A 27,505-nucleotide genomic window follows, 5' to 3' on the forward strand; every position below is an offset into this window, starting at 1 on the left:
TTTAACTAAAAAACTTACTGTTTTTCGTGTTTTAACGCTACCCACTTCCCCCTATTTTGTAAGGAATCTACCTCCAATGTATGAAACAGTTTCAAACTTCTGATGACTTTACGAATAAATTAATGTGTTAAATTTTTTATGTTGACCATGTAATTGGAAATATCACAGAAAAGATTTCAAATAATGTTCTAAGTTCTTTGGAAGTTGCTAGCTGCTTCCATTATCAAACACTACCTGAGTACATTCGGGAAAATCTGTGCTCCGTTTTAAACTAAAGTTTTTTCCGATCGTCAGTGTCTATTTTCTTATATAAGTTTCGTTCAGTATTATAATTCTGTTGGTCCATTCAGTGGTATATGCGAATACAGTCGCAAATTATGTTACGAACAATAAAGAAGTACTAACTGGGATCACTTTGCTCGATGAATCGCAATGATGTGGAACGATTTATTTTACCTTCACGTAGCAAATTAATTTGTAAATACAGTTACTTGTTGAACATTTTCCTTGCCCTTCTCTAGAAAATATTCTGGTACATGTTAGTTAGTAATTCCTGCCCACCTTCTTCTACACATTACTGTAATAGTTATTCTTCCACGGGATAAAAAGAGCTGTCAAATAGGTATTTTTTAGTTTGTTTTCAAATTTTACCTCGGTGCCTCTCAGTAATTTTATATTGAGAGGTCGGCATGGTCTTTGGCAATGGCTACTGTCACTTATATTTCTAATAATGTAGCAATATTTAATGCAATTGAGCGTCGCGTTCCTCTTAGAACACGAGGTTGATCGTAATAATATAATTTTTTGATCGTAATAATATCGTTTAATTTACTTACTGTCGGTGTCTGCAAACCAACACCAAGTTATAAAAGAATGACCAGAGGAATCGAACTGTTCTTATTGATTGAATAACTCAAAAATGCCCACTGTTTGCTATATTTTCTTATCCTGTTGAGTCCCAGTAAGAGGGAGAAAGAAATTAAACTATGAAAACAACTACAGGAAGAATTTTTGGGGAGAGAATAAGGACCGAACAACATTTAGCGATTCTGGGTGTACAATAGGGAACAACTAGTCGATAGGCAGTGATTATGGAAACTCTGAAACTTCAGCCTTTGACTGTAGCGAGGTGTAGGATGGTTGGACAGTCTGCAAAAGTCACGTTTCAGTCTTTGGGAGGAAAAGCGCGGGACCTTTCCCATTGTGTAGATGGGAGGTTTTATCGGCAACTTTAAACCGGGGACATTGTGAGCTGATGATTGGTTGAGAGCCGCTCCCTCCATGAGCTGTGAGGCGAGCAGAACGGTAGCGTGGATCCGAGTTGTGTACTGCTGCTGAAGACTTGGACGATAGAGGACGTTTTTCTGAGATGGGTCGAGCTATGCTGGATTTGAGTGTGGGAAATGTGCTATACTTATGATTAATGGTTTCACATTAGGTGAAGCACCCTCTTTTGCACCTTGACGTAAAGTAGTATTAATATTTTGGGGGAACGAAATTTACTTCAGTAGGTAATGTCCAATAGTAATTGATGTAGAAATGTTGCATTGCTCTTTGATGGTAATTCGCAATTTTGGGGTTTTATAACAATTTCGTGGTGATTAATTTAATCTTAATTTGTTGAGCAAACTAGTTCATTAGTAAAAATGGAATATTTAATTGCGTGTGGCAATTTACTTAGATTTACACCTGGCACTCGCCATGTGGGGCTGATCGACAATCTTATAATTAGTCGAGGCACTAATGTTAGGGAACTGTAGCACGTAAATAGTAAGTGTGGTGTTACATGACTGTCGAATTTTAGAAAATTAAGTGCCGGTAATGCTTTCATACTCACGTTGTGAAATTTTCTGAATAATTAATATTGCAAAGCGGGGAAAGAGATTAGTAAACTGATAACGTAGTCATGAACTTTGGCTGCAACAAAGTAAGTAGTTCAACTTGAGCGTCTGTATTTCTGTTATTTAGGAAGGGTTTTGATATTTCAATGGGTGAAGTTGCCTCAGGAGTAGGCAGCAGTACAATAGTGGCTATTAAATTGAATGGTCAAATTAGCGCGAATTGATATGTAATACTTTTTGTTTTCGATGGGATAATTTTGAGTAGAGATAGTTGATGAATGGTGAATATTGGAACTGCTAACGGCTCGATCCTTATGTTTCTCCTGAGCATATGTTGGTGCAGTAATTGTGTGTGCATGTTGATTAATGGATACAGTTGTGGAATATCCTTTCTTCGGGCACAAAAGTGGCCATTTGAAGTAATAAAAGACACCATTCCCTAGGAGACCATAGCTTTAGTAAAAAAAGTCAGATGCGTTGCCGATAAATTTAAATACAAAGTCAGATGCGTTAAATTTTACACTGTTAATAAGAAAGTCAGATGCGTTTAATTTAAATTGTGGAATCTGTCGCTAATTTCACTCTGTGTGAAGATGAGATGCGTTAAGATTTGTTTAAAGAAGTGAATTTTTTGTTCTTGTAACTATCTGAAATGGTTAATGAAAAAACATTTGTTATATAAAATTCAGATATGAATCGGAACATGCTTTATGTAAGAGTATACAAACCTTTCATTATTTTATTTTATTATCTGTTGAAAAAGAAGTTTTATTTACTGACTTTATTGCGTGTTTGTATGTCAATCATGAGGTCAAGCAGAATTGACACAGTTTTCAAATTAGGACATTTATCCAAAAGACCCGCAATTAAATCCGTTGCCCATAGTGTTGAACTGAAGTAGTAGAGGGAACCATTCAGTATTTCTGGGTAAATGATCAAGAATGTTTGTTACAACATTATGCAGCCCTCTTTGTGTTAAGGGCAATCTTACCGTGGGAGAATAAATGCCATTTTTCCGTCTGATGTTTTACTTATGTACATCATAGCTCCTTTTCAACTGTAGTAGATTGTTTAGAGCTCCACGAGGGATTATAACACATGTCAACAAGATGATTATGTGTGAGCAACACATACTATCTTTAGTGCACGTTTTTGAGCTACGAATATTTTATTTCTTAAAGATGAGTTTCTCCAGAACAATATTCCTTATGTCATTACTGAAAGAAAGACTTCAAAATATTCCAGTTTACTGATTTGTCTCCCTCCAAGATTCGCAATGATTGTAAGTGAAACTCCTTCAAGAGTTCCAAAACGCGCTTTTTCCGCTTTAAATTCTTAAAAACACACACACCTAGGAATTTTCTAGTTTCCTCCCCATTTACTAGTTTCTCATCGTGTTTCAAATTTGTCATTGGTGTAGTACAACTACATCTGAAAACTGAAAACAAAGCGTCTTCTTAAAACTGAGAGTGAGACCATTCGGAGAAAATCGTTCAAAGACATTCTTTACTATTTCTTCAGTTTTGTATGTGTGACTGGACCGCTTACTATGCTAGTGTCTCTGCAGGAAGAACTGACACTGATTGTTGTCTATTAGATGTAAAATCGTTTACAGATATCACAAACAGCAGTGGAGTTGATATTGAGCCTTTGAGAACAGCATTAGTGATTTATCTCCAGTCACTATTACGTCTGCGAACGACACTCTATGAATTACTAAATGCAATTTCCTACATCCTTTTGGTTAGGAGTTACAGTATCCGTTAGTTGGCTATACCATCAGTTCCATAGAACTTCAGTTTATCTGGGTAAAAACTGTTATTCATACAGTCAAATGTCTTAGATGAGTCGCAGAATATACTAGCCGGTCTTATTTTATTATTTAATGCTTTTAAAATAAGGTGAGCGAGCATGTAAATGGCATTCTCAGCGGAGCACCATTTCTCAAGCCAAAACTGGGATTTTCTGAGGATATTGTTGTTGCTACGGTGAGATACTATTCTAGAATACAATATCTGGGTTGTCGAATCCCCTGATGTTCAGTATTTTACTTTTTCGAGCAAAATTCCCTTCCCCCCTCCCCCTCCCAACACGTGTCGCTATGTTGATGGGTGCCATGTAGTATGCATGTCTAATTAGGCCAGCGACGTAAACAGCATATGTTCTTACGACTAGCATCTGACCAGACATGGAGATGTGTGATAATATGGAACGCCAACATTGACGTATGGTTTATGAGCTCTTACGGCGAAAGTGTGTTTACCGTGATTGGGTTGTGGTATCCTTCTTGAGCTTAACGAAACGCTAAATGCGTAGGTATATTGTTACATTTTACAGAGTTCCGCACAGCGTAAGTCGAGGATCCGTTCAGAAACGACGGATAAATTAGTATGGTAATGCGACCTGACAATAGCCACCATCTGTGGGGTACTGGGTTGTGGACAATAACATTTCTCAAATGGACTTGCTAGCCCAGGGTCGCGATCTGAAGTCAAAGGAACATCTCTGGAACGAGTTAGAACGTCAACTTTGCTCCAGATCCCCGTGTTCAACATTGATACCTTCTCCTATTTTGGCTGCTGTTGTCCACAGACATTCAGGGAGCTCATTTAAATCGGCACACCACGAAGAAATTATCCGAACGAGATGGAAATCAGTAGATGTGAGGATCGGTTACAAAATCATAAAAATTGGATGATTTATTTCTCCATCTACATCTACGTGATTACTCTACTATTCTCAATAAAGTGCCTGGAAGAGAGTTCAATCAAATATCTTCAAGCTTTCTCTCTACCGCTCCACTCTCGAACGGCACGTGGGGAAAACGAGAACTTAAATTTTTCTGTCATAGCCCTGATTTATTTTACCTTGACGATCATTTCTCCCTATGTAGGTGGATGCCAACAAAATGTTTTCGCAATGGCAGGAGAAAACTGGTGATTGAAATTTCATGAGAAGATCCCGTCGCAACGAAAAACGCCTTTGTTTTAATGATTTCCACTCCATTTCACGTAACATATCTGTGACACTATCTCACCTATTTCGTGATAATACAAAACGAGCTGCCCTTCTTTGTACTTTTTCGATGTCATCCGTCAGTCCCAGTTGATTCGGATCCCAGACCGCGCAGCAATACTCCGAAATACGGCGAACAAGCGTAGTGTAACCAGACTCCTTAGTAGACCTGTTGCTCCTTCTAAGTGTTCTGCCAATGAATCGCAGTCTTTGGTTTACTCTAACCACAATATTATTCATGTAATTGTTCGAATTTCTGTTATTTGGAATTGCAATCCCTAAGTATTTAGTTTAATTTACAGCCTTCAGATTTGTGTGTCTTATCGCCTAATCGAAATTTAGCTGATTTCTTTTACTACTCACGTGAATAATTTCACACTTTTCTTTAATCAGCGTCGATTGCAACTTTTCGTACCATACAGATATCTTATCTAAATCATTTTTCAAGCCGTTTCGATCGTCTGATCGCTTTACTTGACGGTAAGTGACAGCAACGTCTGCAAACAATCCAAGACGGCTGCTCAGTTTGTCTCGTATGTCGTTAATGGAGGTCAAGAACAATAGAGGGCCTATAACACTTCCTTGGGGAACGCTGGATATTACTTCTGTTATACTCGATGACTTTTTTTCTATTACTACGAACTGTGACCTTTCTGGCAGGAAATGACGAATCCTGTCCCAGAACTCAGCCGATACTCTGTAGGCACGCAGTATGGTTAGAAGAAGCTTGTGAGGAACGGTGTCGAAAGCCTTCTGGAAATCTAAAAATATGGAATGAATTTGACATCCCCTGTCGATAGCACTTATTAATTCATGAGTATAAAGAGATAGTTGTGTTTCACAAGAACGATATTTTCTGAAAACGTGCTGAGTAAACGTCAATAAATCGTTTCTTCGCGGTACTTCATAATGTTCGAATACAGTATATCTTCTGAAACCCTACTGCAAATCGACGTTAGTGATATAGGTCGGTAATTCAGCAGCTTACTCCTACTTCCCTTTTTGGGTATCGGTGTGACTCGAGCAATTTCCCAGTCTTTAGGTACTGATCTTTCTGTGAGCGGGTGTGGTTGTATATAATTGCTAAATACGGAGCTATTTTATCAGCATACTCTGAGAGGAACCTGACTGGCATACAATCTCGACCGGAGGCCTTGCCTTTACTAAGTGATTTAAGCTGCTTTGTTACACCGAGGATATCTTCTTCCATGTTTCTCATCTTGGCAATTGTTCTTCAGAAAGAGCTTCACTAATAGAGCAAGATGGTGCAACGCTGGCCCTTATGCAAGCAGTTATTCGGCATGTATTTCATTGACTGATTTTTGGTTGCCCTCCTGGGAGATAACGTGCCAAATTCCTATTGATTCATTACAACGTTAAAGTCCGAGCTGGCTGGAAGGCCGATTCCATGATGCTCCAAACGTTCTCAGCTGTGGAGGTGCCCGGCGACCTTGCTGGTCGAGATAGGATTGTCAAGCACAAAGATCTTTTTGTTGTTGTTGTGCTCTTCAGTCCTGAGACTGGTTGGATGCAGCTCTCCATGCTACTCTATCCTGTGCAAGCTTCTTCATCTCCCAGTACCTACTGCAACCTACATCCTTCTGAATCTGCTTAGTGTAGTCGTCTCTTGGTCTCCCTCTACGATTTTTACCCTCCACTCTTCCCTCCAATACTAAATTGGTGATCCCTTGATGCCTCAGAATATGTCCTACCAACCGATGCCTTCTTCTGGTTGTGCCACAAACTTCTCTTCTCCCCAATCCTATTCAATACTTCCTCATTAGTTATGTGATCTACCCATCTAATCTTCAGCATTCTTCTGTAACACCACATTTCAAAAGCTTCTATTCTCTTCTTGTCTAACCTATTTATCGTCCACGTTTCACATCCATACATGGCTACACTCCATACAAATACTTTCAGAAATTACTTCCTGACTCCTAAATGTATACTTGATGTTAACAAATTTCTCTTCTTCAGAAACGCTTTCCTTGCCATTCTCACTCTACATTTTATATCCTCTCTACTTCGACCAACATCAGTTATTTTGCTCCCCAAATAGCAAAACTCCTTTACTACTTTAAGTGTCTCATTTCCTAATCTAATTCCCTCAGCCTCACCCGACTTAATTCGACTACATTCCATTATACTCGTTTTGCTTTTGTTGATGTTCATCTTATACTCTCCTTTCAAGACATTGTCCATTCCATTCAACTGCTCTTCCAAGTCCTTTGCTGTCTCTGACAGAATTACAATGTCATCGGCGAATCTCAAAGTTTTTATTTCTTCTCCATGGATTTTGATACCTACTCCGAATTTTTCTTTTGTTTCCTTCACTGCTTGCTCAATACACAGATTGAATAACATTGGGGAGAGGCTACAACCCTGTATCACTCCCTTCCCAACCACTGCTTCCCTTGTCTGGCCCTCGACTCTTATAACTGCCATCTGGTTTACTTACAAATTGTAACTAGCCTTTCGCTCCCTGTATTTTACCCCTGCCACCTTCAGAATTTGAGAGATAAGGAGTGCAAATTCTCGCCGTGAGTATCATTACCTTCATGAAATGTAAGCCCAGGATAGCTTGCCACGAAGGGTAATGAAACAGTGCGCAGAATATCGACGTCCGTCTGTACTGTGACTGTGCCACAGGTTACAACGAAAGAAAACAAAAGGAAACCCCTGACTCTTACTTTTGGTTTTCGTGCTCAAAGACGGGCGGAAACCCATCAACGTCCAGAGCTTCTCCAGACACATCTTCAGTGATCATCAGGGCCGAGTTCGAAGCGGAAGACAGTTCTACTCCAGTCAATGAGAGCCCAGGTTGAAAACGTGCCTGGAGATGCCCCAGACAGCTATGTGATATCACCCCGACTGTCATCCGCCGTAGGGCCTGATAATCAGGGGTGACGGTATGGTGACGGTATGGTGCACCAATTATTTCCATAGCAGGACGGCTTTGGTTGTACTCCACACCACCATTGCAGCAAAAACATACCTCGACGTCATTCTTCGCCCCATTTTGTTGCTCTTCATGACAATGCATCCTGCGCTTACATTTCACAAAAGTAGTGCCCGCCCACATATGGCGAATGTTTTCACTGCTTGCCTAGGTGCTTGCCAAACCCTACCTTGGTGAGCAAGGCCGCAGTATATCTACCCTCAGGAGGACATCGAACAACTCTGTCAATCAATGGCCAGAGCGGATAATTGCTTGTATAAGGGCCAGAGATGGAACAACACGTTATTTACTTGCTCGATTAGTGAAACTCTCTCTCTCTGTCTCTGTCTGTCTCTTTATTCTATCGCTTCCGCCTGTGTCCTGCATTGTGCGCGGTGTTGTATTGGTTAAATCGGATTTGGCATGTTAAATTTAAGGGGTGGCTGGAAGCCCTTCCTGCCGCCACCCCGTACCCCCCCCCCTGCCCCCCGGGATGGAATCAGAGTACCCCATCTGTCTGTGTCTAGTGCAAATCATGGAAAAGTGTGGATGTGTTTCATATGTCTGTGAGTCGTATAATTGTGGCGGGACGTGGAGACCAGCCCAGTATTCACCTAGAGGGATGTGGAAAACCGCCTAAAACCCACATCCAGGCGGCCCTCGGCATTAATCCGGTGGGCGGATTCGATCTGGTGCTGGCGCATCTACCCGAGTCCAGGAAGCAGCGCATTAGCACTCTCGGCTAACCTGGCGGGTTCTCTCTCTCTCTCTCTCTCTCTCTCTCTCTATCTCTCTCTCTCTTTCTCCCTCCCTCCCCCTTTCTCTCTCCCTCCCTCCCTCCCTCCCTCCCTCCCCCCTTTTAATTACAAGAAACTGTGACCTTTCTAACAGGACATCACAAGTCACGCCTTTGGCACGCAATACGATTACAAATCACTTGTGTGGAGTGGTGGATTCAGCCTGAGACCCTCTGCCAATGTCATTCAGTACTTCCTGTGAATGAAGTACCAGTTCCGTTTCAGAATAGTGATACTCTGGTTATGTATGAATACATAGGTTTCTTTGAGATATTACATAGTATCGTAAGAGAGTTAGTGCTCCAAAATCCTGCTTCACATCGAGTGGTTCAACGGATTACGTCCCTTTTTTTTTGCAGAGCTGTGTATTGTTCAAAGTTCCATTCTACCGACCTTTCTTGTCTTTGTATGTGACTGCTAAAAACTGAGAAATTTCCTGACCATAGTGCGAAAGAAGTCTGATATGCATTCTAGACTTCAGTTGTTTCACTTAAGGTCTTTACGAGGCATCAGGCTTCTAGGACAGTATGAGGAGCCAGATACGTTCGGAGTACAGAAGTGTGTTCCGAATACAGTGTAATAGTTGTCGCTCTCTGACAATATGGGCGGCAGTCTACTGGTTTCTGTGGGGCTGCCTAAAGCACTTTGCGGCTCTGGCGAGTTGGTCGAACGTCGATGACCGCAGAAGTGCCTCTGTGGGCGGCCAGTGTTCTGCGGGTAGGCGATCCGGCAGCAGGTCAGGCCAGAAGCAAACAGAGGGCGCTGCGAGAATTGGGGGCGGCCTCTGGGAAACCGCCAGCGTCGGCCGCCGCCTAAATGGGCTGCGGTCGTCCGGCGCTGGCCCGCTGCCTGCAGGTCCAGTCGGGCGCCGAGGAGCGGAGGTCAGGTGGCCGAGCCACAGGAGCGATGTTTACGGCGAACGCTTCCCACCCGCTGAGCACGCATCACCTCCGTGAGAGTGGTCCATTCACATTCCCCAACTGTAAATAGCGCGAGCCGTACATAATAACGTCGCTAGCGAATATAATAATTCAATTTCCAAAGAAATCAGGGGTTGACAGATGTGAAAACTACCGGACTATGAATTTAATAAGTCACAGCTGCAAAATACGAAAGCAAACTCTTTACAGACGAATGGAAAAACTGATAGAAGCCGACCTCGGAGAAGATCCGTTTGGATTCCGTAGAAATGTTGGAACACGTTACGTAATACTGACCCTACGGCTTATCTTAGAAGATTTGTAGACTTATAGAAAGCTTTTGACAATGTTGACTGGAATACTCTCTTTCAAATTCTGACGGTGGCAGGGGTAAAATACAGGGAGCGAAAGGCTATTTACAATTTGTACAGAAAGCAGATGGCAGTTATAAGAGTCGAGGGGTATGAAAGAGAAGCAGTGATTGGGAAGGGAGTGCGACAGGGTTGTAGCCTATCCCCGATGTTATTCAATATGTATATTGAGCAAGCAGTATAGGAAACAAAAGAACAAAATTGGAGAAGGAATTAAAATCCATGGAGAAGAAATAAAAACTTTGAGGTTCGCCGATGATACTGTAATTCTGTCAGATACAGCAAAGGACCTGGTGGAGCAGTTGAACTGAATGGTCAGTGTCTTGAAATGAGGGTATAAGAAAACATCAGTAAAAGCAAAGCGAGGATAATGGAATGTAGTCGAATTTAGTCGGGTGATGTTGAGGGAATTAGATTAAGAAATGAGGCACTTAAAGTAGTAAAGGAGTTTTGCTATTTGGGGAGCAAAATAACTGATGACGGTCGAAGAAGAGAGGATATAAAATGAACACTGGCAATGGCAAGGAAAGCGTTTCTGAAGAAGAGAAATTTGTTAACATCGATTATAGACTGAAATGTCAGGAAGTCTTTCTGAAAGTATTTGTATGGAGTGTAGGCATGTATGGAAGTGAAACGTGGACGATAAATAGTTTATTCAAGAAGAGAATAGAAGCTTTCGAAATGTGGTGCTACAGAAGAATGCTGAAGATTAGATGGGTAGATCACATAAGTAATAAGGAGGTGTTGAATAGAATTGGGGAGAAGAGGAGCTTGTGGCACAACTTGACGAGAAGAAGGGATCAGTTGGTAGGACTTGTTTTGAGGCATCGAGGGATCACCAATTTAGTATTGGGAGGCAGTGTGGAGGGTAAAAATCGTAGAGGGAGACCAAGAGATGAATGCACTAAGCAGATTCCGAAGGATGTAGGCTGCTGTAGGTACTGGGAGATGAAGAAGCTTGCACAGGATAGAGTAGCATGGAGAGCTGCATCATAGCGGTCTCAGGACTCAAGACCACAACAACAAAGCATCTAATGTGTTTATCAGCTGAAGACATACAGACTGTAAATTAGTCCACGATCCCGTTGCTGCAATTTATTTGTAGAAGTCCGGCTTGACTGCATAGGATGTAACATTCATAATTAACGGTTTCGACTACTTTCATCTTCATATCGATTAGAAATAGGAACTAAGGTCAATTAGCTAAGTGTAAACATAAAAAAGAACTTGGAATACATAATAACAAATAAAATATAATGACTTGCATAGGAAATACATATCACCAGGGGTCCGCGCTAAACATTCGCAAGTTTCTAGTTTGAAATGATGACAGCATTTGGAATAACTGTAGTCGTAGGGATAAGGTTAGTTTTGGATATGAAGAGATAACATCTTAAAAAATGAACCGTACGCTGTGAATTATGGGGTGTGTGACAAAAGTAACGAGACCGACTTTTTGCACTCCGAAGTTTTTTTTTTTTTTTTTTTTTTTTTTTTTTTCAAACGACAATATTGTCCTCATCAAACTGTTTCCCTTCTGCAGTTCCACACATATAGAGGCGTTGTTTCCAGCCTTGGTAGCAACACTGGAAGGCCTCAGCTGGTAGAGGCTTAACATGCCCAAAATAATGACCAGAAAATAATGGCCTTTTCAGAAATGTTCCAAATTTAGGAAAAGAAAAATGTCACAAGGACTCCTATCTGGCCAAAAGGTAACTTGTGAAACAATAAGAATATCTTTTGAAGTCAAGTATTCCACGATACATGCAGCATCCACTTCTTTGCAATGTCCTGCCTTACTCGATTCACCCTTCTCCTGAGCCTTTCAAGAACAGCACTGTAAAACGCTTCGCTGATAGATTGTACCACAGGAGTAAATGTTTTATGCACGACAGCCCTACTGAGCGTTATTTAATCACTGATTTGCTCATCGAAGCTTTTTTCGGTCGAGGAGTGTCTCAGTGTGCAATCCTCACTTTGTCACTTTATATCGGGATCATACTAAAAAATCTGAGACTGATCACCTGCCATCACACGACTGAACCATTGATGTTCTTTGCCAATCCTCTCAAGAAGATCACAACTCACGTTTCTTAGATAACCCTTCTACTCAGTTATGAGGTTCTTTCTCCTGAATTTTGGCACGGACCTTTCGAATGTGCAAACCTTCTGTCAAAATTTTGATGTACTGTGAACGTGTCGAAAAGTTTAACAGGCAACCCATCATCCTTATTGTTAAACGTCCGTCCGATCTCACAAGAGCAGGTACGGTTCTACGTTTTAGTGGGCTTTGAAGTTGAAGGTCCCCTTGAGCGAGGTTCATCTTCAAGGTGTTTTCAGTCTTCCGCAAATGACTTGTACGACGAAAAACTTGTGGTGTCAATAACCAATGTTCCGCATAGAACTGTTTCACCTTTCCAAAGGTCTCACTCGCAGATCCCCAAAATGAACACAAAACGTGATTGGATAATGTTGTTCCATTTTCGTAAATAGACAACAAATACGCAACTTCACTGATGGCGATCAACGATCAATTGACGGCTTAAACTAAAACTGACCATCTGGAAGGGATGAACATACCACCCAAGTAATACAATGTAACGTTGCCGGTTTCTTCACAGTGTTGCTAGTCTCATTTGTTTTCTCATACACCTCGTAATAACCATGAGTTTATGATACATCCTTCCATATACATTTCCCTAAGTCTAAAAATGTGTCTGGGATTCGGAATGTTTGTCCCAGCTTATATAGCAGGCACATCAGGAACTGTCAGTAGGGCCTTGTCATCTATAACTTTAAAGCGACGAACATTTTCAGTTAAAGTAAGCACGTTAGGCCGTAGTAGTAGTGGTCAAATCACAATTTAAGGCGAGGGTGACATATAGGTTTGTCTTTTTGGAAAGCATATTCGTTTAAAAAAGTCAGCTTCCATTACGGGCAGAGATAATGCACTACCACAATGGTCACGGTTATCATCTACGAAAATACTGTGTACAAATTATCCAATTAATAAGTACTTTTAAACAAATAAAAGGATATTTGTAATGCGATAATACGAAAAGAGAGTCTCTTATTCGTGATTAATGAATTAGCGTCGTAACATATAGGTATAAAGCTGGGCATCATAAAGCCCGTTTCCCTACAGAAAATCTTGCTTTCTTCCAGGGGTGCCAGTTCCGCAAGGTTCGCAGGAGAGCTTCTGTAAAGTTTGGAGGTAGAAGATGAGATACTGGCAGAAACATCCTTTCTTTCATGCGTGCTAGTTCTGCAAGATTCGCAGGAGTGCTTCTGTAAAGATTGGAAGGTGGGAGACGAGGTACTGGTAGAAGTAAGGCTGTGAGGACGGGGCGTGAGTCGTGCTTGGGTACCTCAGATGATAGAGCAGTTGCCCGCGAAAGGAAAAAGTCCCGAGTTCGAGTTTTAATCTGCCAAGAGGTTTCCTTTTCCCTATGATGGTTAAAACTGTCTTTTGTGTTTTAGCGCAAAATCGGTCTCCAATGTAAGAAGTCAGTTAAAGGAAACCATTCTAACGATTCCTCATTCTTACCTGTACCATTACCATGTGTTGACCAAAGTAATGTTGAACTGAGAAATAATACATAAAGTAAAAATATTCTGATATACGAAGGCGTGCTGAAAAGTAACGACTTTTTTATTCTGTTCTCGATTGAGGCACCTCGGTTGAGGTATTACACATCATGTATGTTATTAGGTCGACTTTTCCGCTTCGCTGACGCAAGTTCCAACGCTCTGCGGTCAGAGGGGTCCAAAATATGCCGTGTAACATGGTGGTCTGTGGCGTAACTATGTCAGAGCGTGAGAAGCATGGTGCTGTAATTAGGTTTCCAGCCGCCAAAACATCGTACATGGAACACCTTTTCCCTCAGACTGTCAATGCCAGACAACATACGAGCAGTGTGACATCTGCAACATTCCGTGCCTTGGTTTCAGCGTCAGCGATCGTCCTGCGTGCAGTCCGGACTTGGCCCCATTCGATTTCCACCTGTTTCCAAAACGCCTTCGAGGACTTCAGTTTGATCGTGGTAAAGCGCTGCGAAGTGCAGGTGAGGTTGTGGCTCTGTTAACAAGTACTCTGCAGTGCAGGTATCAATAAACGGGTCTCTCGGCCGAGGAAATTTGTTTCTTGCCATGCCGATCATGCCGATAAATAAATAAGTACACATGAAGGATAAAGATGTAGCATGTTGTTAAAGTTTGTTTTACTTATAAACCTTTAAGATTTACAGTAAAAACATTACTTTTCGGCGCGACCTCTTGAGTACTATAGTAAGTATCCAAAACGTCTAGGAACCTAGTAAGTGCTGATGAGGGCCTGAGGGAGTACTATGCTTCTACCAACATCTACAGTCAATACAGGGGAACTAATGCTCGGGTACATGAGTAATCAGTACCATAAATTCAGTAGTTTTACTGCAGTATACGTTGACCGCAATTAAAATTATTTCATATGCCAAAATTACTATCTGCAAATGAAACGTCACCAATGGCGAAGAGACTATGGCTTCTTCCAATTACACCACAGGAAAACAAAGACTTCTTGCAGAAATGCCGCTGGGAGTAGCCGTGCGGTTAGAGAGTCCTCCCTCGGGCATGAGTATGTGTGTTCATTCCATGAGGTAGTTTAAGTAATATATGAGTTTAGAGACCGATGATCTAGGCAATTTGGTTCGCAAGGAATTCCCACACATTTGAACATCTTACAGAGACGCCACTAAGCGGCGTCAGTTAATTCCACTGCGATTGTGTTATAAACTGTCAAGGCTCTAAATAAATAATACCTTAATAACTATTTTCCACTTACGTTCCTGTTTAATTTCTTTGTTGCTTTTACACATATTATTCTTTTACACAATAATGTGCATATACTTCGTCAGGTTAACAGCCTTCCAATATTGTACGTATTATGTGTGTAATTTTTCCTCGTATTAGTACGCACGTTTATGATCTATTGTCAGACATTCATTTTTCCGCAGGAAATAATTTTAGCTAAGGACTATGCATAACTCATTTAAAATACTGAATTCACGACAGTAATTACTCTTTTACTCTAGGAGTAGTGCTGCCTGGTGGCTAGAGTTGTTTGTACAAATATAGGACCACTAACCATTATCAATTACTAAGTACCTCGGTGTACAGATATTAACGTTGGTACTTAGATGAGAACACATTTATGGTATGTATGGCTGCTATGCATAGCCGTTAGGTACACTCTCATTTTAACTGTTAATTCATTTAAGAGATCCGCTTCAATTGTAGACAAATGATTATTAAAACCACGACCTGTTTCGGGAGGTTAAAATCTCATCTTCTGGTGTATAAAACTATAACATACAAAGTAGAGGAGGGAAGAAGTATAATGCCACATATCTCTAACAACCAGCAGAGCAGACTGCTGAAAGGAGGCGACACATGTGTTCTATTTTGTACCGCAATACGTGCACCAAAGGGCTGGAAATCACTGCATCTCTAAGGAACTAGAAAAAAGAGCAGGGCCCGGAGATAAAACGGACCTAAAAACGTAACGTCCGAGTGGGTAGGGTGAATACGAAAGAGACAGATCAAACACTGCAGTGGCACTGCCGCCGTTGGGCAGCCGCACAGTATGAAGGCGAACAACGAACGCCCCACTGTTGGAGTAATAGGAGAATCGCTCGACATTTGGACTGGAGCTGCCCCACTACTTGACGACTTAGTCAGGAATGACCGAACCAGGACCGAACATAGCGTCAACAAGGATGCGGTTGACCTAGAGAGACGACTGAACCGTGAGGACCAAGCAAACGTTAAAGAGGCACTCAAAGATAGAGTTTCACCATTATCTTCGATCCTACGTGCAACTAATCCTTCGGTAACCACAAGAACAACTGATAGGCAGTTCACACAAGAGAGGCTGAGTTCATGGCGCCTCTTCAGCCGACAACCATTGACGTCTGTACACCAGCAAGCAATTTTGCTGTGGTATCGGGCACATTCGACGTCGAATCTCATTGACTGTATTATCTTCACTGACGAGCCCGGTTTCTAAATGAGTCTCGATGACCAGCGAATACGTCTCTGGAGTCGGCCGGGACGGCTGTGGGATGTCAACATAACTGTCCCACCATAGGGCCCGACAGCCAGGTGTGAAGGTATCGTGTGTCATTTCATTTCATTGGAGGACCCCTGTACTCTAACAGCACTGTGGTACGTCGATAATATTCTTCTCCTCCTTGGGGTGCCCTCCATCAGAAGATAATACGCCCCTGCAGGCGGCTATAATTTCTGCTGGTTGTCTTCGTCCCTGCCAAACCCTACCTCAAACTGCAAGGGCGCCATATCTCCGCCGAGTTGATCGTCATGGGCAGAGCAACCAGCTCTTGAATTTGACTGTCTAACGCGCCACGTGAACAGAATTTGGGACGATGTTCCTCAGGATGACATCCGTCAGCTCTATCAATCATTGCGAAGCCGAATAACTGCTTACATAAAACACACAGGAGGGCCAACGCATTATTGATTTGCCCAATTTATGAATATCATTTTCTTGAACAAATCATCCATTTTCTTCTGAAATTGTAATCATTTGCTTTATTGTACATGTTCTTCACATTTGCCGATTTCTGTCCCATTCGGAGAAGTCCTTTGTGGTGAGTCTTTTTCTTTCTTAAAGTATATTTTGTATAGAAGCTAGTCTTGTGATGTTGAAAAGGACACATTGAAGAGAAGGCCAGATTTCTGTTGAGATGGCTACTTGCGTGCTCGGCTTTTGTATAATAACATGATACCTTGTTTTCCATACTTACTTACGCGAGGTACTTTGCAGTTGTATTTAATGTGAACAGTAACTTTTTCTGCGTTCGGTTCCACAACAAAAATTTGCATTTTCTCTTCGTTCATGCAGGTGAGTAATTAGTCGGTGCCATTGTTTCTCCACTCATTACTTTGTCTTCTAGGTGATGCATATACATAAATAGGGTATTCATTTTCTTCCTTTCATTTGTATACTTGTTTACGTGTGGTCCTATAAAGTTTAATTGAAGGTATGTAGAACAGGGGGCTTAGTATTCGGGTTCTGCACAAAGTACACATACTTATGCAGTATTTATATAATTTTCGAGTCTTACAAAGTCATTTTCCATTCCTATGGTCATTGATTTGAATTAGCAGGATAGCTGCGACTTTATCTGCCACCGACAACAGCTTCGCTTCCTCCGTAGGCTGTCTACAACGCAGGTTGGGGATGGCCATAGCCCCCCACCCCCATGCATTTTATCGTAGACGCTCGCACACTCGGGAGGCAGGAGTACTAAATACCTGGATACAAGTGTTGCATATGGCTTTTTCCGGATTAAAGATAAACTAAACCGGTCACTTTCTCCAACAAAGAATTATACCAGTCGCAGCTGTCCTATTTATTCAAATCATGGAATATTGGGGCTGTGGTTGCCCTGGACATAAAGTAGCCTCTGATTATTGCTTAGTTCCTCATACGTGCTTACTTATGATCCTCTTTCACGAGAGAATTACATTGTTTCATTATATTTCATTGCAAAAGAGAGTATGAAACTATTAGATGGTTGTCTTTAGGAAGTGTTCCCAATCTTTATTTGCCCAATTTCGATCTATATATCGCTTTTCCTTATTTTGGGCCAGCTTACCATCACCAGCTCATTTCTTACACTTACAGAGTAACCTGTCTATACAGAACTGAAAGTTTACTGCCATATCTCTGTATCTCAGAATTACGTGAACATAAAGAAAAACGATCAGCAGATCGTAATTGTATGACATTGTAATTGTATGAAAGAGAATGATCTGCCTTCATAAGTCATAATTCGTTTAAGGGAAAATTTCAGCCAATGAGGTATGTCGCAAAATAAATTTAAGGTTCGTGTTTGCAGTGGTTAAGATGTCGTCGATTTTTACCTACAGTTTATTAGATGTTGTGGTGTACAGTATGCAGATCCATTTGGATCCCACCAATCACAACTACAAGAAGTGATTCACTAACACAGATAGGGAATGCCTATATGAGATTTGATGAAAGAGTTATAGTTTTAAGTTATTTTGGAGTAACGTGTGTCAAATCCCCTTTCATTGCTCATTTGTACAATGAGGATTTTGCTAGTCACAACAGCATATGACGTAAAAGACAGATTGCGTTGTTGTCCAGTTATGGGTCAGTTATCGTTTGTAGAGGAACGTTTCAGGTTGTTGATACCGGGGTCATAGTATTACACGAACATACGTGTTAAAGTTAGTATACGGACCGGCTTTCGCGTAAAACCAATACTGTTGAGACTTGCGTTAGCATCCTACATCTACAGGTACGCCAATACGATGCAAATTACTGTGAAGTGCGTAACAGATGGTGCTTCCAGTTCTGCCATTCGCGTGTGGAACATGACTGGAGTTACTTATTAGGTGATCCCCTCCACTCTGTAATTCGTGTAACCCTCTCTTCGCGGACTCTACAGGGACGATACGGAGAGGTTTGTAGCACATTTGTTGAATCCTCGTTTAGAACTGGATTTTGACGCCTTGAGAAGAGGGATAATGAGTGAATATTTTTACACGTCTGGCAGTTCCAGTTCTTCAGCATATCCGCGACATCCCTCTAAGGATCAGAGAAACCTGTTTACTTTCGTGCTGCCCTTCTGTGTACACGTTCAATATCCGTTGTTACTCCCATCTGGTACAGTACTCACACACTGCAGTGGGATTATAGGTTGGATTACATGTTACTTTCGTGCTGCCCTTGTGTGTATACGTTCATTAGCCGTTGTTACTCCCATCTGGTACAGTACCCACACACTTTAGTACGATTCTGGGTTGGATTACCTGTTTTTTAAGCAGTGTCCGTAGCAGATAAATAGTTTTTCACATTATGAACCGAAGTCTGACACCCGCTTCACCTACGACTGAGCCTACGTGATGATTTCATTTCGCATCCCTACAATTTCTACACCGAGGTGTTTGTATCACTTCATTGATTCCAGTTCTGCTTGGTTGGATCACACGATGCCTCTTTTTTTGTTTCATAATGATTTAATGAAATCAAGATATACTGATTTCAGCTACGTCGGCCCACATGAGAAGAGCTACAGTTGGGTTCCCGATGACTGACAGTAGTGTACCTATGTATGTTCTGACCCACACTTCAAATTTACCCCGATGCAGTTGCCAGAATACAAAGATGGCAATGGTGGGAAATTAAAAAACAGAAGAGGGCACTAAAGGTTGGAAAATTATAAATCCATGATGACAGAACTGTCCCAGTTGTGCTTTGCACCACTACCCCCTCCGCTTACCGTACCAATTCCCATTTTCACCCTTCCTCATTGCCCTGCTTCCTCTCCCGCACGAGCCAATTTCAGTACAATATGAATCACTCAAACAGTTGTGAAATTAGGGAACCTTCATCTGAATTGCATAACAATGACTTCGAGTTCAAAGATAAGTGATAGTAAAAAAGTAAACTTTACATGACTTGGCCTCATGTTCAAAGATATTTATATAATGTGTCGTTATATTTAAGGATATTTATTTGCGTCTGACTTGCATACACCCCCCCTCCCTCCACACACACACACACACACACACACACACACACACACACACACACACACACACCTCCATATTTCATATATCAAACTCTGTACTCCTTGCACATGTTATGTCTCTTACAAAGTAATTCAGGAATTACACACATACACTGCAAAATGTTTCACTTCTGTATGTACTGAACTTCCTCATCGTTGAATTTCATGTAACAACAACTGCCTCTTAAGGCGCTCCCTCTTAAGCAAGTACATGATCTTCGCATTCATTTCAGAAGAAAAATTAACGGATCACAAACAAAGTCAATGACTCTATAAGTAACAACTAAAACACTCTGGCGAATTCAACAAGAAGTCACAATAATTTTCTTTGTTAGAGATTTAATATTAATATCTACTATAGTCCCACTATGTGACAATTTAGGAGTTGAAGCGGATGTTTCTATATAGGGAGTTTTTGTCTGTGTATGTGAAAAAATTTTGTATTATTATTTCCAAAATCGGTTGTTTCCATGTTTTTCACAATTGCGTGATAAAGTATGCGTATGGCAGCGCTATTAAATAAGTGAAGATCATCAGCACTAATGATCAAGAATCTTCACGACACTTATACACTCCTGGAAATTGAAACAAGAACACCGTGAATTCATTGTCCCAGGAAGGGGAAAGTTTATTGACACATTCCTGGGGTCAGATACATCACATGATCACACTGACAGAACCACAGGCACATAGACACAGGCAACACAGCATGCACAATGTCGGCACTAGTACAGTGTATATCCACCTTTCGCACCAATGCAGGCTGCTATTCTCCCATGGAGTCGATTGTAGAGATGCTGGATGTAGTGCTGTGGAACGTCTTGCCATGCCATTTCCACCTGGCGCCTCAGTTGGACCAGTGTTCATGCTGGACATGCAGACCGCGTGAGACGACGCTTCATCCAGTCCCAAACATGCTCACTGGGGGACAGATCCGGAGATCTTGCTGGCCAGGGTAGTTGACTTACACGTTCTAGAGCACGTTGGGTGGCACGGGATACATGCGGACGTGCATTGTCCTGTTGGAACAACAAGTTCCCTTGCCGGTCTACGAATGGTAGAACGATGGGTTCGATGACGGTTTGGATGTACCGTGCACTATTCAGTGTCCCCTCGACGATCACCAGAGGTGTACGGCCAGTGTAGGAGATCGCTCCCCACACCATGATGCCGGGTGTTGGCCCTGTGTGCCTCAGCCGTATGCAGTCCTGATTGTGGCGCTCACCTGCACGGCGCCAAACACGCATACGACTATCATTGGCAACAAGGCAGAAGCGACTCTCATCGCTGAACACGACACGTCTCCATTCGTCCCTCCATTCACGCCTGTCGCGACACCACTGGAGGCGGGCTGCACGATGTTGGGGCGTGAGCGGAAGACGGCCTAACGGTGTGCGGGACCGTAGCCCAGCTTCATGGAGACGGTTGCGAATGGTCCTCGCCGATACCCCAGGAGCAACAGTGTCCCTAATTTGCTGGGAAGTGGCGGTGCGGTCCCCTACGGCACTGCATAGGATCCTACGGTCTTGGCGTGCATCCGTGCGTCGCTGCGGTCCGGTCCCAGGTCGACGGGCACGTGCACCTTCCGCCGACCACAGGCGACAACATCGATGTACTGTCGAGACCTCATGCCCCACGTGTTGAGCAATTCGGCGGTACGTCCACCCGGCCTCCCGCATGCCCACTATAAACCCTCGCTCAAAGTCCGTCAACTGCACATACGGTTCACGTCCACGCTGTCGCGGCATGCTACCAGTGTTAAAGACTGCGATGGAGCTCCGTATGCCACGGCAAACTGGCTGACACTGACGGTGGCGGTGCACAAATGCTGCGCAGCTAGCGCCATTCGACGGCCAACACCGCGGTTCCTGGTGTGTCCGCTGTGCCGTGCGTGTGATCACTGTTTGTACAGCCCTCACGCAGTGTCCGGAGCAAGTATGGTGGGCCTGACACACCGGTGTCAATGTGTTCTTTTTTCCATTTCCAGGAGTGTATTTTGCAGTCTTTCAGACCAATAAATACCGCCGCTCTAAATATGCTAATGACACTTCTACCTATCAATACGAAATAGCGCTGTTCCTTTTCCATGGCTGATATAGTTCCGGAGGGCACTGTTCTTCCACTGACTCTCAGGTGCTTGATGTTCTATGATATGCAAACCGAGAAACGCTTGCTTTCTTGTATTACGAAAAGTAATTGATATGCAAGGTATGTAGGTTATATTAGTAATGCCATATAGTGCACACACAATTACATTTAGCATGCAAAAAGAACAAAGAGGTGAACAATGATTGTGACAGTTATAACGACAATACTCGTACTGGTGACAGTGTCTCTGGTGGTGCATCAATGTCAAGTTAGTAATAGCAATTCTTACTGCAGTATAACACAACTTCGCACTGAGTCAGCCAGTTCTGACAAGAAACAGATGATCAGTGAAGATTAATCAGTAAGTTCTGACTTATTGACGCAGCACCATATTTCAGGTCTCCCACAGTCTAAGGGCAAGTAATCTTGTCCGTGAAATCTGAATAATGAAGGAAACTCAATCAGAGATACGTGATTTACGGTTCTGCATTGAGAAACTTAATCAGTAAGTTCTGTTTTATTCTCACAACACCATATCTCAGGTCTCCCACATTCAAATGGAAAATAATCTTGCCCGAGATACGTGAATAGTGAAGGAAACTTAATCTGAGGTATGTAATTTACGGTTCTGCAGTGAGAAGCAGATATACGTAATCAAATAATTCTGCATCTCTGTGCTGTGGTTGACGGTAACTTTGCGGTAAACATAGTTTTGCCGCTCCTTGAGTCGCTTTTTGCCAGCTTATCGTTGCAGCTGAGAAAGAAACTTTAAATCAGAAACTAATTTCTGAAGACAAAGATAACCCGAAGAAAGACTAGCATACACTCTGTTCCTGGTAACTCGTTGATATTAGTGATGGTTTTGCATTTCAGTACCTACTACATCTGATATAGTTTCTGAGTCTGCAGTGACACATGCCGAGCGCTTCAAGAAATTTATTAAAGTACACTAAAGCAGATTAAGTCAACACAGTGTGATTAATGGAAGTTGATAAAAATAAAATATTTCCAAGACAACTTTTGTATGTCTTCGGATATCATGAACGAAAGGGACAAGAATTATCGATCTTTCACTAGTATATTTCCAAGGAAAGTAAATGGGCTCCTCGTTTTTAGTGAAAAGAACAAAGCCTGTGCTAATTAACTCTGTTCCCTCCCGATGCAAGCAACTAACGAATGTATCGTCTTTCTCATGTCTACATTTTGACCTTACAGAGCTTTGGCAGTTCTCGAGCAATCATATTTCCTTTACTTTGCCAACTGTGGTACGAATCGGGTCCCATAAGCAACACATTCTTCGTAGGAGTAAGAAAAGAGTGCCACTCGCTACCTGAGCGTGGACAGAAGAGGACCTGAGACGCTGTGATCGAACTGTGGCGTGACGCAAGGTGAATTGTCGTGCGTCGTTATTACGGTACAGCAGAGAAATGGTGCTATAGCGCCATAGCGTGGACAGAAACCACCAGAAGAAGAAAGCAGGCACTGGGAAGAGGCTTTCGACACCCCAACCCACAGAGAATGTGGAATGGAAGCGCGAAGACTCACAAGCGGCTGTCCGCCGCTTGCACATTCACTGCAGTAGAGTGTCGTGGACACAGCTGTGTGAAGCATCAGCCGACTCCGGCAGCCGACTCGTCCAGTAGCAGGCAGCGACCGTGGCCGCCCTCCGCGCAGTGAAGAGCGCTGTGGCCGCCTACACCGTCGATCCACCTGCTGTGAAAAAGACGACTGCATCAAAACAGCGCGAGAAGCTGTCCAAGGCACTAATCAGGGGGCTGTCTTGGATATGCTCCGAAAAGACAGCCCAAAAGGGGTTGTAACGTGCTGGATTCTGGCGTGCAACTGCAGAATTGCAGTTTCGGACTAAAAAGAAACGACCACCGCTATACGTCATCGTCGTGCAAACTTCGACGGATGGCGGAGACATTTCCGAGCTAGAAGCTCTTAGATTTTCTTGTGACCGCCGAAGCTTTCTACCTCAGCATGGACCCAGAGCCCCAGTGGCTTAGGTGCCAAGCTGAGGGGCAAGTGGATAAATACTGCCGCGGTTCACTGCGGTGTGTCAAAAGCGCAAGCGCGCACAACCCAGCACCTGTGACGGACGACATACGAGGCACAAACTTGTCTTCCTTGCGGTAGGCCACACGCCGCCAATTCGCGTGGTTGCCTGGCCTTTGCTTGTGACAGCTGCGATGGGGACACGACCCAAATCGAGAAGAAACGGCGTCCTAAGCGCTGTAGAATGAAGGCGAAACGGCGACGCGAGAAGACAGCTTCCATTGCCCACAGGCGGTCGTAGCACCGCGCTGGTGACAGTGGCTCGGGGAAGCGGCCACCTGCGGCAGCACAGTGGGCGCTTCAAATGCACTAGGTGCGCGCAAAGCTGGCTTGCCATGAAAGCCGCCACGGATTTAGAAAGGGCAGCTCGTAAGGCCGCCTTGCCTAAGGAGATGGAGGAGGCATGCAGCCAGCAGCCACCTGCCACCTACCAATTCCAAGATGGTAGGCGACGCCACCGTCCCCCCCTCCCACCCCCCCCCCCCCCCCCCCCGCAGGACTCTCAGGGGTATCGGCTACGTCATCCGTACTCAGGTGATACTCAGCCGCGGCGTTCGCGAGGCCTGGCAGCTCAGCCATCGGAAGAGGAATGGTGCCACTACAATGCCGTACATCTCTGCACGCTTGGCTACGGAGCACTCCCATCAGACACCGATGGGCGTCCAGGGCCTTCCCCCGCGCCCATTCACCATTGACGCAGCGCGGCAAGGAGCACCCACTGGTCACGTAGCAGCACGCTGTGCTGACGCACCGCAAAGGACTGACCTCTTATCATGAACAGATGGCCTTGATACAGATTCCATTTGCATGATGCCCCCTCTTAACTTAGCCTATCTTTACATGACCTGTCGAAGTCAGCAAGATATCCGCTAGTAGTCTTACTTTTATTTTTTTTCTCTTTGGTCATCGGTCTACTGACTGGTTTGATGCGGCCCGCCACGAATTCCTTTCCTGTGCTAACCTCTTCATCTGTCCACCTAATATTCAACATTCGTCTATAGCACCACATCTCAAATGCTTCGATTCTCTTCCGTTCCGGTATACCCACAGTCCATGTTTCACTACCATCCAATGCTGTACTCCAGACGTACATCCTCAGAAATTTCTTCCTCAAATTAAGGCCGGTATTTGATATTAGTAGACTTTTCTTGGCCAGAAATGCCTTTTTTGCCATAGCGAGTCTGCCTTTGATGTCTTCCTTGCTCCGTCCGTCATTGGTTATTTTACTGCCTAGGTAGCAGAATTCCTTAACTTCATTGACTTCGTGACCATCAATCCTGATGATAAGTTTCTCGCTGTTCTCATTTCTACTACTTCTCATTATCTTCGTCTTTCTCCGATTTACTTTCAAACCATACTGTGTACTCATTAGACTGATCATTCCGTTCAGCAGATCATTTAATTCTTCTTCAATTTCACTCAGGATACCAATTTCATCAGCGAATCGTATCATTAATATCCTTTCACCTTGTATTTTAATTCCACTCCTGAACCTTTCTTTTATTTCCATCATTGCTTCGTCGATGTACAGATTGAAGAGTAGGGGCGAAAGGCTACAGCCTTGTCTTACTCCCTTCTTAATACGAGCACTTCGTTCTTGATCGTCCACTCTTATTATTCCCTCTTGGTTGTTGTCCTACGAACGTGTCTTGGTTTTTCTTTAGCCTTGCTTCCATTTTTTTTCCTAAAGCCGAACTGATCGTCACCTAGCGCATTCTCAATTTCCTTTTCCATTCTTCTGTGTATTATTCTTGTAAGCAGCTTCGACGCATGAGCTGTTAGGCTGATTGTGCGATAATTCTCGCACTTGTCAGCTCTTGCCACCTTCGGAATTGTGGGGATGATGCTTTTCCGAAAGTCAGATGGTATGTCGCCAGACTTATATATTCTACACACGAACGTGAATAGTCGTTTTGTTGCCACTTCCCCTAATGATTTTAGAAACTCTGATGAAATTTTATCTATCCCTTCTGCCTTATTTGACCGTAACTCCTCCAAAGCTCTTTTACATTCCTATTCTAATACTGGATCCCCTATCTCTTCTAAATCGACTCCTGTTTCTTCTTCTATCACATCAGACAAATCTTCACCCTCATAGAGGCTTTCAGTGTATTCTTTCCACCTATCTGCTCTCTCCTCTGCATTTAACACTGGAATTCCCATTGCACTCTTAATGTTACCACCGTGGCTTTTAACGTCACCAAAGGCTGTTTTGACTTTCCTGTATGCTGAGTCTGTCCTTCCGACAATCATATCTTTTTCGATGTCTTCACATTTTCCCTGCAGCCATTTCGTCTTAGCTTCCCTGCACTTCCTATTTATTTCATTCCTCAGCGACTTGTATTTCAGTATTCCTGATTTTACCGGAATATGTTTGTACTTCCTCCTTTCATCAATCAACTGAATTATTTCTTCTGTTACCCATGGTTTCTTCGGAGCTACCTTCTTTGTACTTATGTTTTCCTTCCCAACTTCTGTGATGGCCCTTTTTAAAGATATCCATTCCTCTAAACTGTACTGCCTACTACACTATTCCTTATTGCTGTATCTATAGAGTTAGAGAACTTCAAACGTATCTCGTCATTCCTTAGAACTTCCGTATCCCACTTCTTAGTGTATTGATTCTTCCTGACCAATGTCTTGAACTTCAGCCTACTCTTCATCACTACTATATTGTGATCCGAGTCTATATCTGCTCCTGGGTACGCCTTACAATCCAGTATCTGATTTCGGAATCTCTGTCTGACCATGATGTAATCTAATTGAAATCTTCCCGTATCTCCCGGCCTTTTACAAGTATACCTCCTCCTCTTGCGATTCTTGAACAGGGTATTCGCTATTACTAGCTGAAACTTGTTACAGAACTCAATTAGTCTTTCTCCTCTTTCATTCCTTGTCCCAAGCCCATATTCTCCTGTAACCTTTTCTTCTACTCCTTCCCCTACAACTGCATTCCAGTCGCCCATGACTATTAGATTTTCGTCCCCCTTTACATACTGCATTACCCTTTCAATATCCTCATACACTTTCTCTATCTGTTCATCTTCAGCTTGCGACGTCGGCATGTATACCTGAACTATCGTTGTCGGTGTTGTGTTGGTCTGCTGTCGATTCTGATTAGAACAACCCGGTCACTGAACTGTTCACAGCAACACACCGTCTGCCCTACCTTCCTATTCATAACGAATCCTACACCTGTTATACCATTTTCTGCTGCTGTTGATATTACCCGATACTCATCTGACCAGAAATCCTTGTCTTCCTTCCACTTCACTTCACTGACCCCTACTATATCTAGATTGAGCCTTTGCATTTCCCTTTTCAGATTTTCTAGTTTCCCTACCACGCTCAAGCTTCTGACATTCCACGCCCCGACTCGTAGAACGTTATCCTTTCGTTGATTATTCAATCATTCTTACTACCCGACCCAAATATCGCAGAGCTTTTTTTCCCCTTGGCCCTTGCCTTAGCAATTTCTCAAACCGCCGTCCTTCGTTTAATTTTCGACTCAATCTATCCTGAAAGACAGCATATTAATGGATAGTCTTAACCAGATGCACGCAAAAAGCCGTAGTACCCATATCCTGCGAGAATTCACTTTAGTGAAATGTAACCCTTATGCAGAGATGGCAGTAGACCTTTTGTGCTAGCCTTCATGCCGGTGTGGGGGTGGAGCGTCTCCACATGTTGAAAAAAAATAGAAAGGAGGTATAGAAATGGCTGAGATTTTGAAAAGTAACCGAAAGCAAGTAAGGAAAAGCATCACATTCCTCGTTTTTTATGCATACTAAAAACTTATAAATACGGTTAGTGATGACACTATACTACCAAAACACGTAGTCAGATTGAACGAACAATCTTATCTTATTTGT

Source organism: Schistocerca gregaria, chromosome 5 (genome assembly GCF_023897955.1).
Source record: "Schistocerca gregaria isolate iqSchGreg1 chromosome 5, iqSchGreg1.2, whole genome shotgun sequence".
In the NCBI taxonomy this organism is placed as follows: domain Eukaryota; kingdom Metazoa; phylum Arthropoda; class Insecta; order Orthoptera; family Acrididae; genus Schistocerca; species Schistocerca gregaria.